General features: G+C 44.9%; 1 protein-coding gene across 2 annotated transcripts in view; it reads right to left on the reverse strand.

Moving 5' to 3' along the window:
* LOC143767990 (uncharacterized) overlaps positions 1 to 12,417 on the reverse strand; it is a 51,999-nt gene that overhangs the window by 35,121 nt on the left and 4,461 nt on the right. Inside the window, exon 1 of one of the 2 annotated variants that reach the window (XM_077256593.1) lies at positions 11,364 to 11,441. The exons of the other annotated variant lie outside the window; for it this stretch is intronic. The gene's annotated coding sequence lies outside the window, so the exon portion shown is untranslated. Of the gene's footprint in view, positions 1 to 11,363; positions 11,442 to 12,417 lie in introns of those variants that run through there. 2 annotated transcript variants of the gene reach the window in all.

Raw genomic sequence — 12,417 nt, forward strand, 5'->3', positions numbered from 1 at the left:
TACTGACAACATGTCTCCAAAATTTAAAGCTAAAAATGTTGTATTTATTTTCAAATGATTAATTGTCAAAATAAGAAAAAAGGAACAGTGCTTTCAGACCTCAAATAATGCAAAGAAAATAGAATTATTCTTACCGTTAATTCGGTTTCTAGTAACCCACCACGACAGCACACCTGGAATATGTTACTCCTTTCCTAATAGGGACAGGAAATGACAAAGAGGTTAAATAACCCCTCCCTCATCCTCCCCTCAGTGTTATTATAAAAGGACCACAGGAGAAGTAATGCTTCAAATTATATTTATTCTTTTCAGAACGTATATTAAGCAAAGGGAGGGATTACTCCTGCTGTCGTGGTGGGTTACTAGAAACCGAATTAACAGTAAGAATAATTCTATTTTCTCTAGTAACCCCCCCACGACAGCACACCTGGAGCAGTACCCAAGAGTAATATTTAGGGAGGGACTATAGCTCTAAGGACTTTTTCTCCGAAGGCTAAGTCTTCCTTTGACATCAGGTCTAGCCTGTAATGTTTGGAAAATGTATGGACCGAGGACCATGTAGCAGCTCTGCATATTTGCTCGATGGAAGCACTGGCTTTCTTGGCCCAGGAGACAGCTGTTGCTCTGGTAGAATGAGCTGTGAATTTTTCTGGCGGTGGAAGGCCTTGGATCTGGTAAGCCTCCAAGATTGCTCTCTTGATCCAGTTGGCAATTGTAGATTTGGAAGTCTTCTTCCCTTTATTCTGGCCGTGAAGATGAATAAACAAATTCTGATCCTTTCTAACTTTGGATGTTTGGAGAATGGTACTTTATTATCTTCAAGTTTCAGACAAAGTATGGAACTGTTCTTCTTCCTCATTCTTTGGTTCCTGATAAAGGAGGGGAGAATTATCACCTGCGACTTGTGGAAGTCAGACGACCTTTGGGAGAAAGGATGGATCCAATCGCAGGATAAGTCTGTCTTGTAGAATCTTTATGTAGGGCTCATTGATTGACAGGGCCTGTAGTTCACCTACTCTCCTGGCTGTAGTTATTGCTATCAGGAAGGTGGTTTTCCAGGAGAGTCTATCCATTCCTATTCATGACATGGGTTCAAAAGGTGGAAGTGTAAGTCCCTTCAGGACTATATTGAGGTCCCAGGATGGGACTAGATTTATGGATCTAGGAGATATGCGGGATGCTGCCATCATAAATCTTATCTATCTGTGGTCGGCTAAAGGCTGTTCAAAATTCGAGCTCAGGGCCGCAACCTGTACCTTGAGGGTGCTGGGTCAGAGACCCACAGCACATCCTGCAAAAAATCCAAGATTCTGCCTAGGTTCGGCCGGTCTGGGTTAGGTCGTTCAGGAGCACTCCATGTGATAAAGGTCTTCCATATTTTTTGATAGATGGAATTGGTTATCGTTTTTCGGCTTTTCTGTAGCGTTCTAATGACGTTCTTTGATAGCCCTCTGGTCCTCAGAATTGAGAATCTCTCGGGATCTGGATGAAGTATTGGCCCTTGATAGAGAAGGTTCTTGACCGCTGGTAGTGCCATCGGTCCATCTACTTTTAGGCTGATGAGGGTCCCAAACCAGCTTCTTTTGGGCCAAAATGGAGCCACTAGGATTACCCTGACCCTTTCTCTCCTTATCTTTTGTAGGACTTTTGGTAGAATCGGTAACGGCAGAAAAGCATAAGCCAGTGAAAATGTCCATGATTGGGCCAAAGCATCCACACCTAGCCCCGGATTGGTTGGATCTAGCAAGAAAAATTGGTCCACCTTGGTGTTCTGACCGTTTGTGAACAGGTCCACTTCTGGCTGTCCCCACCTTCTGGCCAGTATCTGAAAAACTTCCGGGTCTAAACTCCATTCTCCTGGATGGATCCTTTTTCTGCTCAGGAAGTCGGCCTGTATATTTATTTCCCTTTTATATGTAGGGCAGAAAGTGAGAGAACGTGTTCTTCGGCCCAGGAAAATATTCTGGCTGATATTGCTTTTAGATCCTCGTGTCTTGTACTTCCCTGATGGCGAAGGTGGGCAAATGTTGTCATGTTGTCCGAATATATCTTGATATGGGAATTTTGAACAAGAGTTACTGCTGCTTTGAGAACTTCCTCTACCGCTTTTAGTTCTCTGTAGTTCGAGGATCGTTGTCTTATCTCGTTTGGCCAGTCTCCTTGAAATATATGTTGGGCCACCGTAGCTCCCCAACCTCTTTCGCTGGCATCTACTGTTATAGTGATCGCTGGATCCTGCGACCAGGGAACTCCTCTGATTAAGTTCTCCTTTTGTAGCCACCATGTCAATGAGGATATTATGTGTGGTGGTATGTAAATCTTTTTGTCTAGAGAATCTGGGGATCCGTCCCAGTTTGTCAGGATATGGGTCTGGAGTATTCTGGTGTGGGCTTGTGCCCATGCCACCATCTGGATACATGATGTCATGGTCCCGAGAACCGACATGGCCCATCTTAAAGATACTACCTTCTTGTCCCGCAACATTCTTATTTTTGCTGTAAGTAAGGTCCGTTTTTGTTCTGATAAGAAAGATGTTTGGCAGTGAAAGTCTAGTAGAATTCCTAAAAAGATCTTTGATGTTGATGGAACCATATCTGATTTTTTGTGGTTTACTATCCAGCCTAGGGACAACAAGATTTGGACTGTCCTCTAAAGATGCTCTTGTAGAATGGGAACTGTGGGAGCCACTATCAAAAGGTCATCGAGGTATGGAATTATGCATATTTGTTGACCTCTGATGTAGGCCATTACTTCGGACATGATCTTCGTGAATATTCTTGGGGCTGAGGATAGCCTGAATGGGAGGACATTGAACTGAAAATGGTCTATGTTTTCTCTCCTGGTGACTGCAAATCTTAGGAATCTTAGATAAGTTGGATGGATTAGGATGTGGTAATATGCATCCTGTAAATCTATAGTTGCCATAACGAAATCCTGTCCTATGAGGGGTACTGTAGATCTTACTGATTCCATCTTGAACCTTCTGTGGGCGACATATCGATTTAGGGGTTTTAGGTTGATTATCACTCGATGGGACCCATTCGGTTTCTTTATTAGGAATAAGTTTGAATAATGTCCTCTGTTCCGCTCATTCTCCGGGACTGTGGAGATCACATTGTTAACTAGCAGATCTTGTACTCCCACTATCAATGTGGATTGTAGCTTTGGTGTGGATAAAGATGTTGTCTTTAACATCTTTTGAGGATACAAACTCTATTTTTATCCCTGATCTTAAGGTCCATTGGTCTGAGCAGATTGTTTGCCAGTATGGGAGGAAGTTTGAGATATGACCCCCCACCGTGATGGCATAATTGTTTTCTTTGATTTTGGAGTTGGGGAAGAAAAAGATTCCTGTCTTTTCCCCCTTTTGGATAACTCCAACGCCCCGACTTACCCTTACCTCTGTATTGAGGAGTATGTTCTTGCTGAGAGCAAAAGGGTCTCTTTCTAGGGTTTCTAGGCTCTGGAAAGGTCTTCTTTTTGTCTGAGGCCTTCTCCAGTAGATCATCCAGGGCAGGCCCGAACATATATTTTCCTTTAAAAGGAATAGAACACAGCCTCATCTTCGAAGTCATGTCCCCAGACCAAGATCTTAGCCAGAGTGCTCGTCTTACAGAATTTGACAACCCTGATGATCTTGCTGCCACCCTCACCGATTCTGCCGAGGCATCTGATAGAAATCCTGTCGCTTTCTGGAAGATAGGTAGGGAGGCTAGAATATCCTCTCTGGGAGTGCCTGAGGACAGGTGCTCTTCTAGTTGTCCCAGCCAGCGGTGCATGGACCTAGCCACACAGGTAGATACAGAATTGATGCTCAGTAAGGACGCTGAAGTTTCCCATGATTTCCTTAGTAGCCCGTCCATTTTACATTCCAGAGGATCTTTCAACTGGGAGGCATCTTCAAATGGTAGCGTGTTTTTTTTAGCTACCCTAGCGATCTGGACGTCCACCTTTGGAATCTCCGACCAGCATGAAGCAGTGTCGTCATCTACCGGAAACCGATCCTTAATTTCTGCTGGGTTGGTCAGCTTCTTTTCTGGGGATTCCCATTCTTCTAGGACTAAGTCATGGATATTTTTGTGAATGGGAAATACTTGTTTTTTCTTAGAACGGAGACCCCCGAACATCTCTTCCTGTACTGACTGAGCCATTTTTTCTTCTTCTTCAATCTCCATAGAAGAACTCCTCACAGCAGTGAGGAAGACTATGTCACTCGAGGAGAAGTAATATCTCTCCTGTTGGGAAGCCTCTGAATCTAATGATATTTCACCCTCTTCTGGAGGTTCATCCGAGATCTCCCCCTGAGAATCCTCAGGTCTTTCATCCTCTGGATTAAGCCTTCTTTTCTTACCCTCCGGAGGAGCACTAGGGGAGGGTGTGGGTTGGGAAAAGGTGGCCAGAGAGCTTTTGATCTCGTGCTGGATTAAGCCTTTAATCTCTTCCATGAGAGATGGCTGCTCTTCCCTAATAATTTTCTCTGTGCATTCTTTGCACAATGTCTTCTTGTATGAAGAGGACAATTTCTTTACACAAACTGCGCATAGCTTTGGATTTGCCTCCTGATGCGGGTTCCTTGTCCCCCTGAAATAAAGGAGAGAAGGAATCATAAGTTTGCAACCCGCATCAGGGAGTGGACACCCTGGGCCAGACTACTTACTGGGGCCGGGATGGTGCTGGGATCTGCAAGAGCAGAGCGCGAGGCAGCGGACATCTCCATGCTTTTCACCACACAGTGGTCCTACCTGAGATGTCTTCTTGTCCGGGGCTCTTAAATAGGCGACGACCACAGCACCTGTCCTCCTGTTGAGAGGACCTCCTCCTCCAATGTCCGGATGTATGTGGGGGGAGGTCGCCAACATCATCCACGACGTTCTATCATGCGTTCCAGCGTGGAACGCAAAAGGACCTTCCTGAACACTGAAGCCGGACGGCATCTGACGTCACATCCTGCCATCGGCTTCAGACCGGAAGTCCTCATCGCGCGCATACCGCTGGAGGAGGAGAGGGGCTGGAGAGGTCTCCAGCCGAAGAATGCCGCCCAGACCCTGCCCTGCAGGTGCGGACTGGTGGCGGATGTTCCGAGTCCAGAGAAGACGGGAGCAGCGCACGAGGAAGAGAAGTCTGCTCCCCAGCTGCCCGGCGTTAAGATGTCTTTTCCCCCCGGTGACCGCTGCCGGCACAGTACACCTCTTCATCCCTAGTAGGGACAGGAAAAAACACTGAGGGGAGGATGAGGGAGGGGTTATTTAACCTATTTGTCATTTCCTGACCCTATTAGGAAAGGAGTAACATCCTCCAGGTGTGCTGTCATGGGGGGTTACTAGAGAAAACAAGTTCTTAATCATGTAGAAACAACAATACTCATGTTTTAACTCAGGAAGAGTTCGGAAATTAATATTTTGTGGAATAACCATGATTTTTAGTCACAGTTTTCATGCACCTTTGCATGCTTTCCACCAGTCTTTCCCACTGCTTTTGGGTGACCTTATACCACTCCTGGAACAAAAATGTAAGCAGTTCTTCTTTGTTTGATGGCCTGTGACTATCCATCTTCCTCTTGATTACATTCCAGAGGTTTTCAATGGGGCTCAGGTCTGGAGATTGGGCTGGCCATGACAGGGTCTTGATGTGGTGCTCCTTCATTCACACATTGATTGACCTAGCTGTGTGGCATGGGGCATTGTCCTGCTGGAAAAACCAGCCCACAGAGTAAGGGAGCATTGCCTGAGCAGAAGGAAGCAAGTGGTTTTCAAGGATAACCTTGTATGCGGCTTGATTTATACTTCCTTCGCAAACATTAACTTGCCCAATTCCAGCCTTGCTGAAGCAACCCCAGATCATCACTGATTCTCTACCAAATGTCACAGTGGGTACAAGACGCTGTGGCTTGTACGCCTCTCCAGGTCTCCGTCTAACCATTAGATGACCAGGTGTTGGGCAAAGCTGAAAATGAGACACATCAGAGAAGATTACCTTACTCCAGTCCTCTATGGTCCAATCCTTAGGGTTTTTGGCAAACTTCAGCCTGGCTCTCCTTTGTTTCTCACTGATGAAAGGCTTTTTTCTAGCTTTACATGACTTGAGGCCTGCCTCTAGGAGTCTGTTATGAACTGTTCTTGCCGTGCACTTCACCCCAGCTGCCATTTACCATTCCTTTTGTAGGGCACTTGATGTCATCCTGGGGTTGCTGACTGACATTTGAATAAGATGATGGTCATCCCGGTCAGTGGAGAGTCGCTTTTGCCCTCTGGCGGTCTGTAGCTTTGTTGTCCCCAATGTCTGCTGCTTGACCTTGTTGTAATGGACTACAGTCCTTCTACTAGTAAAGCCAGAATGGAGCCCATCTTTTCCTCACTCGAGATTATTCTTTTCAACTCCTTTGACATGGTTAGAAATTATTTTTTCATTCAAATTAATTTAGGGCTATTCCAAGCACTTGTTTGGTCATCCAGCTTGTCCTATTGCACACAACAATGTTTTTTACACTTTCTCTTGTTAAATAAGATTTGGTTCAGGTGATCATCTAATCAGAAGCACATTAAAGTAGAATGAGGTGTACTTTAGTTGGAATTGAACTGACCCTGGAATGGAATGGCTATCAGACACGTAGAGATGGTGATTTTTAGAAAACTGTGCAGTGGTCTCTTAATTTTTGTCAGAGCTGTATATGTTCCAATCCTGATATAAGTGGCTCCATTCAGGTATATATAATATCTATCATGGTATGTATGTCCTCATTCAGTTATATATGGCCACCAACCCAGGTATACGTCCCCTCCTTTGAGTATACATGGCCCCTTATCCTGATATATATGGCCCCCACCCTCATCCTGGTTTACATAGTTAACCATCCTGGTATATATGGCTGGCCCCCAACCCGGTATACATGGCCCCCCTTCCTAGTATACATGGCCCCCCATCTCCATCATAGTATATATGGCCCCTAACCCCAACCTGATATACATGGCCACCATCCCCAACCTCATATACATGGCCAATATCCTCATTTTGGTAAACATGGCTCCATCATTATCATGGTATAGATGCCACCCAATCCTGGTAAACATGGCCCCATCACGCTGCTCACATAAAAAAAAAAAAATGATTTTACTCACCTTCCCTCTGCTCAGCGCCATGTTTGATGCCATCAGCTGATTTCAGAGTGAAAGCAGCGCACAACGTGTAAGTAGCCTCCACACGCTGAGGTCAGCTGCCAGAATATTCAATGCCCCCCACGCCCATATTCCTGAGCGTGGTAAGCAGTGAATATTAATTTTCTTTAATAGTGGTTGGGCAATCATGTGTGCCCGCTATTAAAGAGAATGAATATTCACTGCTCCACAGGCCCAGTGAGAGGGACTATGGGCGCGGGGAGCAGTGAATATTCATGATCTTTAACAGCAGGCAGATGTGTTAGCTGCAGCTGCTGGCTCCTACCTCCTGTAACCTGCTCCTCCATCTCTGCCACTTCCCCCCCAGCCCATAGCCACCTATAAGGTACATCTGGACTATAAGACGCACCCCTTTCTCTAAAGTTTTGGAGGAAAAAAGTGCGTCTTATTGTCCAAAAAATGGTACTTGACACCAAAGTCTCCATATACAGTGTTTTATGGGGTTTATTTCTGGCCTTAGGCTTTCCTACATTACAAGAAAGACACCAGAAAAAAAGCAAATATTAAAATGTTTAAAAAAGAAAATAGACACCAACAATTCTTGGAAGAAGAAAAAAAACATAAAAAAGCAGAAGACACATTCTATTATTTTTTAACATGTTAAACATTTTTTTTTAAATTAACTCTTTTGGGCCCCAGAACATAGATGTACACCGCAGGGACAGAACAGGTGAGGCTGCAACAAAAACCCTGGCAGTATAACCACTTGCTCTTGTCAAAAGCAAACATGGCATCTCAGATGGTGTGACAGTTCGGCTGAATGCCCCTCCGCCTCCGAGTACTCGACAGTATTGGGTGGCCTAGATACTACGATACTTACATGCCGAATAATGGTCAAACAACAGAATCTCACATACAGATACCATAATAATAATAATAATAATAATAATAATAATAATAATAATTCGGGATTAAAGCAACCCGTATACATATGGGTACAAGCCTGCGGAGAACCCAAACAACATTCAACCACCAAAATATGGAGCAAAAACACCACCAAAAAAAAAATCAAAGAAAAAGTTTTCTTGATTAGAATAAAATTGTATTCTTTTATTGCAAAAATTGAGAAAAAACAGAAGTCATTAAGTTATAAATATGTAAAAACAGAGCTATTCGAATATGGCCACAGATGTCAAGATGTACAAATGCTACAGACAAGACATACTTATGGGCAAAAGTAATACATAATCATCAGCAATATCCCAAATCAAAATATCAATCCAAACCAAAGTGCCAGTGCATATACTCCAGAGATATAGGGATGGCCAAATCCTAAGTGTCATAGAGGTAAGTATACAATAGTAACATAGAGATTTCTCAGTGTTCTTCGATCAGTGACCTGTCATAGAAAACTCACCACCTAAAACACTAAGGGGCCATACATATTTTAAGTAGTCTCACCCATATAGATGTCCATCTGTAGCCACACCCCCCGACGCGCGTTTCGCAATGGCTTCCTCGGGGAGCTGGGATTTAATTAGAATCACCTGGAAAACTAATTATAACGTGTTTAAGATTGATTTCAGTGATCCATTGAGCCCTGAGACACAATACCATCCACGAGTTTATTTGAAAAACAAAACAATTAAATCTTTATGACACTTAAATCCAATTTTCATAATAATTTGGAACACTGTAGCTGTGAGGTTGTCGGTGGGGTGGATGGTACCATATTATGCATGTAGAGGGCAGTACTGTGGGAACATTAGAAAACGGAGGAAGGCAGTGTTGTGGGAATATTCTACTGTGTGCGAGGGGGATGCCAGTCCTGTGGAAACATTATCCTGTGTGAATGGCAAGCTGCTATTGTTGAAAAATTATATTATGTAAGGGGATGGCGGTAATGTGGGAACATTATACTGTGTGTGTAGGAACCTGCTTTTGTAAAAACATTATACTATGTAGGAGGACGTGGTACTGTGGGAACATTATACTATGTAGGAGGATGGTGGTACTGTGGGAACATTATACTATGTAGGAGGATGGTGGTAATGTGGGAACATTATACTATGTAGGGGGATGGCGGTAATGTGGGAACATTATACTATGTAGGAGGATGGTGGTACTGTGGGAACATTATACTATGTAGGAGGATGGTGGAACTGTGGGAACATTATACTATGTAGGGGGATGGCGGTAATGTGGGAACATTATACTATGTAGGGGGATGGCGGTAATGTGGGAACATTATACTATGTAGGGGGATGGCTGTAATGTGGGAACATTATACTATGTAGGGGGATGGCTGTAATGTGGGAACATTATACTATGTAGGGGGATGGCTGTAATGTGGGAACATTATACTATGTAGGAGGATGGTGGTACTGTGGGAACATTATACTGTGTGTGTAGGAACCTGCTTTTGTGAAAACATTACACTATGTAGGAGGATGGTGGTACTGTGGGAACATTACACTATGTAGGAGGATGGTGGTACTGTGGGAACATTATACTATGTAGGAGGATGGTGGTACTGTGGGAACATTATACTATGTAGGAGGATGGTGGTAATGTGGGAACATTATACTATGTAGGGGGATGGCGGTAATGTGGGAACATTATACTATGTAGGGGGATGGCGGTAATGTGGGAACATTATACTATGTAGGGGGATGGCTGTAATGTGGGAACATTATACTATGTAGGGGGATGGCTGTAATGTGGGAACATTATACTATGTAGGGGGATGGCTGTAATGTGGGAACATTATACTATGTAGGGGGATGGCTGTAATGTGGGAACATTATACTATGTAGGAGGATGGTGGTACTGTGGGAACATTACACTGTGTGCGGTGGGATGATGGTACTATGGAAACATACTGTGGGGAGAGAATGGCGGGACTGTGAGGTTATACTATGTTTGGGGGTATGGTGAAACTGTGGAAATATCTTTTGTGTGAGACATGCCAGTACTGTGGAAACTTTGTACTGTGTGAGGGGAATCATATATACTGCATAAGGGGTGTATAAACATGTGTCATAACAACAAATCCTCAGGGCTGTGCAGCATTTGTACAAAAAGACTGCCATCTGCCATTCAGACAGGACCCTATGGAATCAATGGGAAGAGAAAGTTTCAGGAAGAAACGGTGTAGATGGTACACCAGGTCAGGTGACCTTGATGACACAGTTTCCTGTTATTATAAAGGCCATAGCCCTAAAGCCAGAACATGTTTGGCGCCAAGCAAAAAAACGGGGTGCGGGGAAGAATCTGAGGTACCAGGTCATGGTAAAGTGCCCAAGGCAGCTGATTGTGGTGGCAGTACCAAGGCGGCACCAGATGAGTCCCAGAGTCCAGGGAATGCCAGCAAAGGCCCGAGAACCACACCTGTGCTGGTGAAGACCCAGAGTCCAGACTATGCCAGGCAATAGAGTCCCAGCTCTTGTTACTTCTGGTACAAGAGACGAATGTGGCAATGATCTGTGAGGAGAGTCTGCTCAGTAGTATACGCCTGCATTAAAGAGCAGGAGGCGCGAGTGAGCTGGGCATTGCTTTCAGCACCGAAATCAGTGCTGGTGTTGGTCCAGGGTAATCAGGGGTGGATTAAGGGTAGCCAGGGCCCCGTGCTGTTCAGACACTGTCCCCCCCCCCTGGGTCATGTGACGGGGGTCATGTGACACATGAACCAGATTATTCCAGAAAAATGGTCGGGCCCTACTCTACTGTAACCTATTAAATATTTGTTAAAATGTGCAATACAATTTAGGTATATTTTGACCAATATCACATATAAGGAACAAATACCACCGCGCCATGACCAGACCACAAATTACAACCACAGTGATCGAATAATATCACATACAAGGAACAAATACCACCGCACCATGTCAAGACCACATATTACCACCACTTGGTGACCAAATAGCACATACAAGGGACAAATACCACAACACCATTTCCAGACCACATATAACCACCACATAGTGACTGAATACTGCAATACTGATCAGTAAAAAAAAAAAAAAAAAAACCACAATACTATCACCATAAGTGCCAGTATTCACAGGAGATCTATACTTAGTATGCAGTGTCTGTGTAGAGGTAATACAGAGATCACTGGTGGTATTATACACAGGAGCTCTGTATATAATGTATAGGTAATACAGTGATCACTGGTGACATTATATACAGGACCTCAGTATAGAGTATACAGTGTATAGTGTCAGTGTATAGGTAACACTGACTCACCAGTGACGTCTCTAGGTGAAGTCCTTCATCCTTCATCCAGCACAGACCGCCATCATTTCTTCCAGCCAGGACTCGTTTCTGCAGGAAATAACACAGTTATCTCGAGCTCCGCTTGCAGAACACATTACTTAATTTTTCACAACTTCTACATTACACCACATGAAGAAAAAAAAGGCGATATAGTGTCACTCTACACAGTAACAGGACCGCCCCCCCATTTAAAACAATGTCCTCAAAAAATAAAATTAATACATCACTGCAGTAATAATATCCCTTAATTAGCCCCTATGTCCAGCATTGCCCCCAGACAGTATGTTCAGCAATCTGCCCCAGTATGTCCAGCATATTGCCCCAGAGTGTCCAGCAATCTGCCCCAGTGTCTCCAGCATTGCCCCAGTGTCTCCAATCATCTGCCCCAGTGTGTCCTCCAGCATTGCCCCCAGTGTCTCCAGCAATCTGCCCCCAGTGTCTCCAACATTGCCCCCAGTGTGTCCAGCAATCTGCCCCAGTGTCTCCAGCATTGCTCCCATTGTCGAGCAATCTGCCCCAGGGTCTCCAGCATTGCTCCCATTGTCGAGCAATCTGCCCCAGGGTCTCCAGCATTCCCCAGTGTCTCCAGCAATCATCTGCCCCAGTGTGTACTCCAGCAATCTGCCCCAGTGTCTCCGGCATTGCCACCAGTGTCTCCAGCATTGCCCCCAGTGTCTCCAGCATTGCCCCCAGTGTCTCCAGCAATCATCTGCCCCAGTGTGTCCTCCAGCATTGCCCCCAGTGTCTCCAGCAATCTGCCCCAGTGTCTCCAGCAATCTGCCCCCAGTGTCTCCAACATTGCCCCCAGTGTGTGCAGCAATCTGCCCCAGTGTCTCCAGCATTGCCCCCATTGTCGAGCAATCTGCCCCAGTGTCTCCAGCATTGCCCCCATTGTCGAGCAATCTGCCCCAGTGTCTCCAGCATTGCCCCCATTGTCGAGCAATCTGCCCCAGTGTCTCCAGCATTGCCCCCATTGTCGAGCAATCTGCCCCAGTGTCTCCAGCATTGCCCCCATTGTCGAGCA

Source organism: Ranitomeya variabilis, chromosome 4 (assembly GCF_051348905.1).
Source record: "Ranitomeya variabilis isolate aRanVar5 chromosome 4, aRanVar5.hap1, whole genome shotgun sequence".
Lineage (NCBI taxonomy): Eukaryota > Metazoa > Chordata > Amphibia > Anura > Dendrobatidae > Ranitomeya > Ranitomeya variabilis.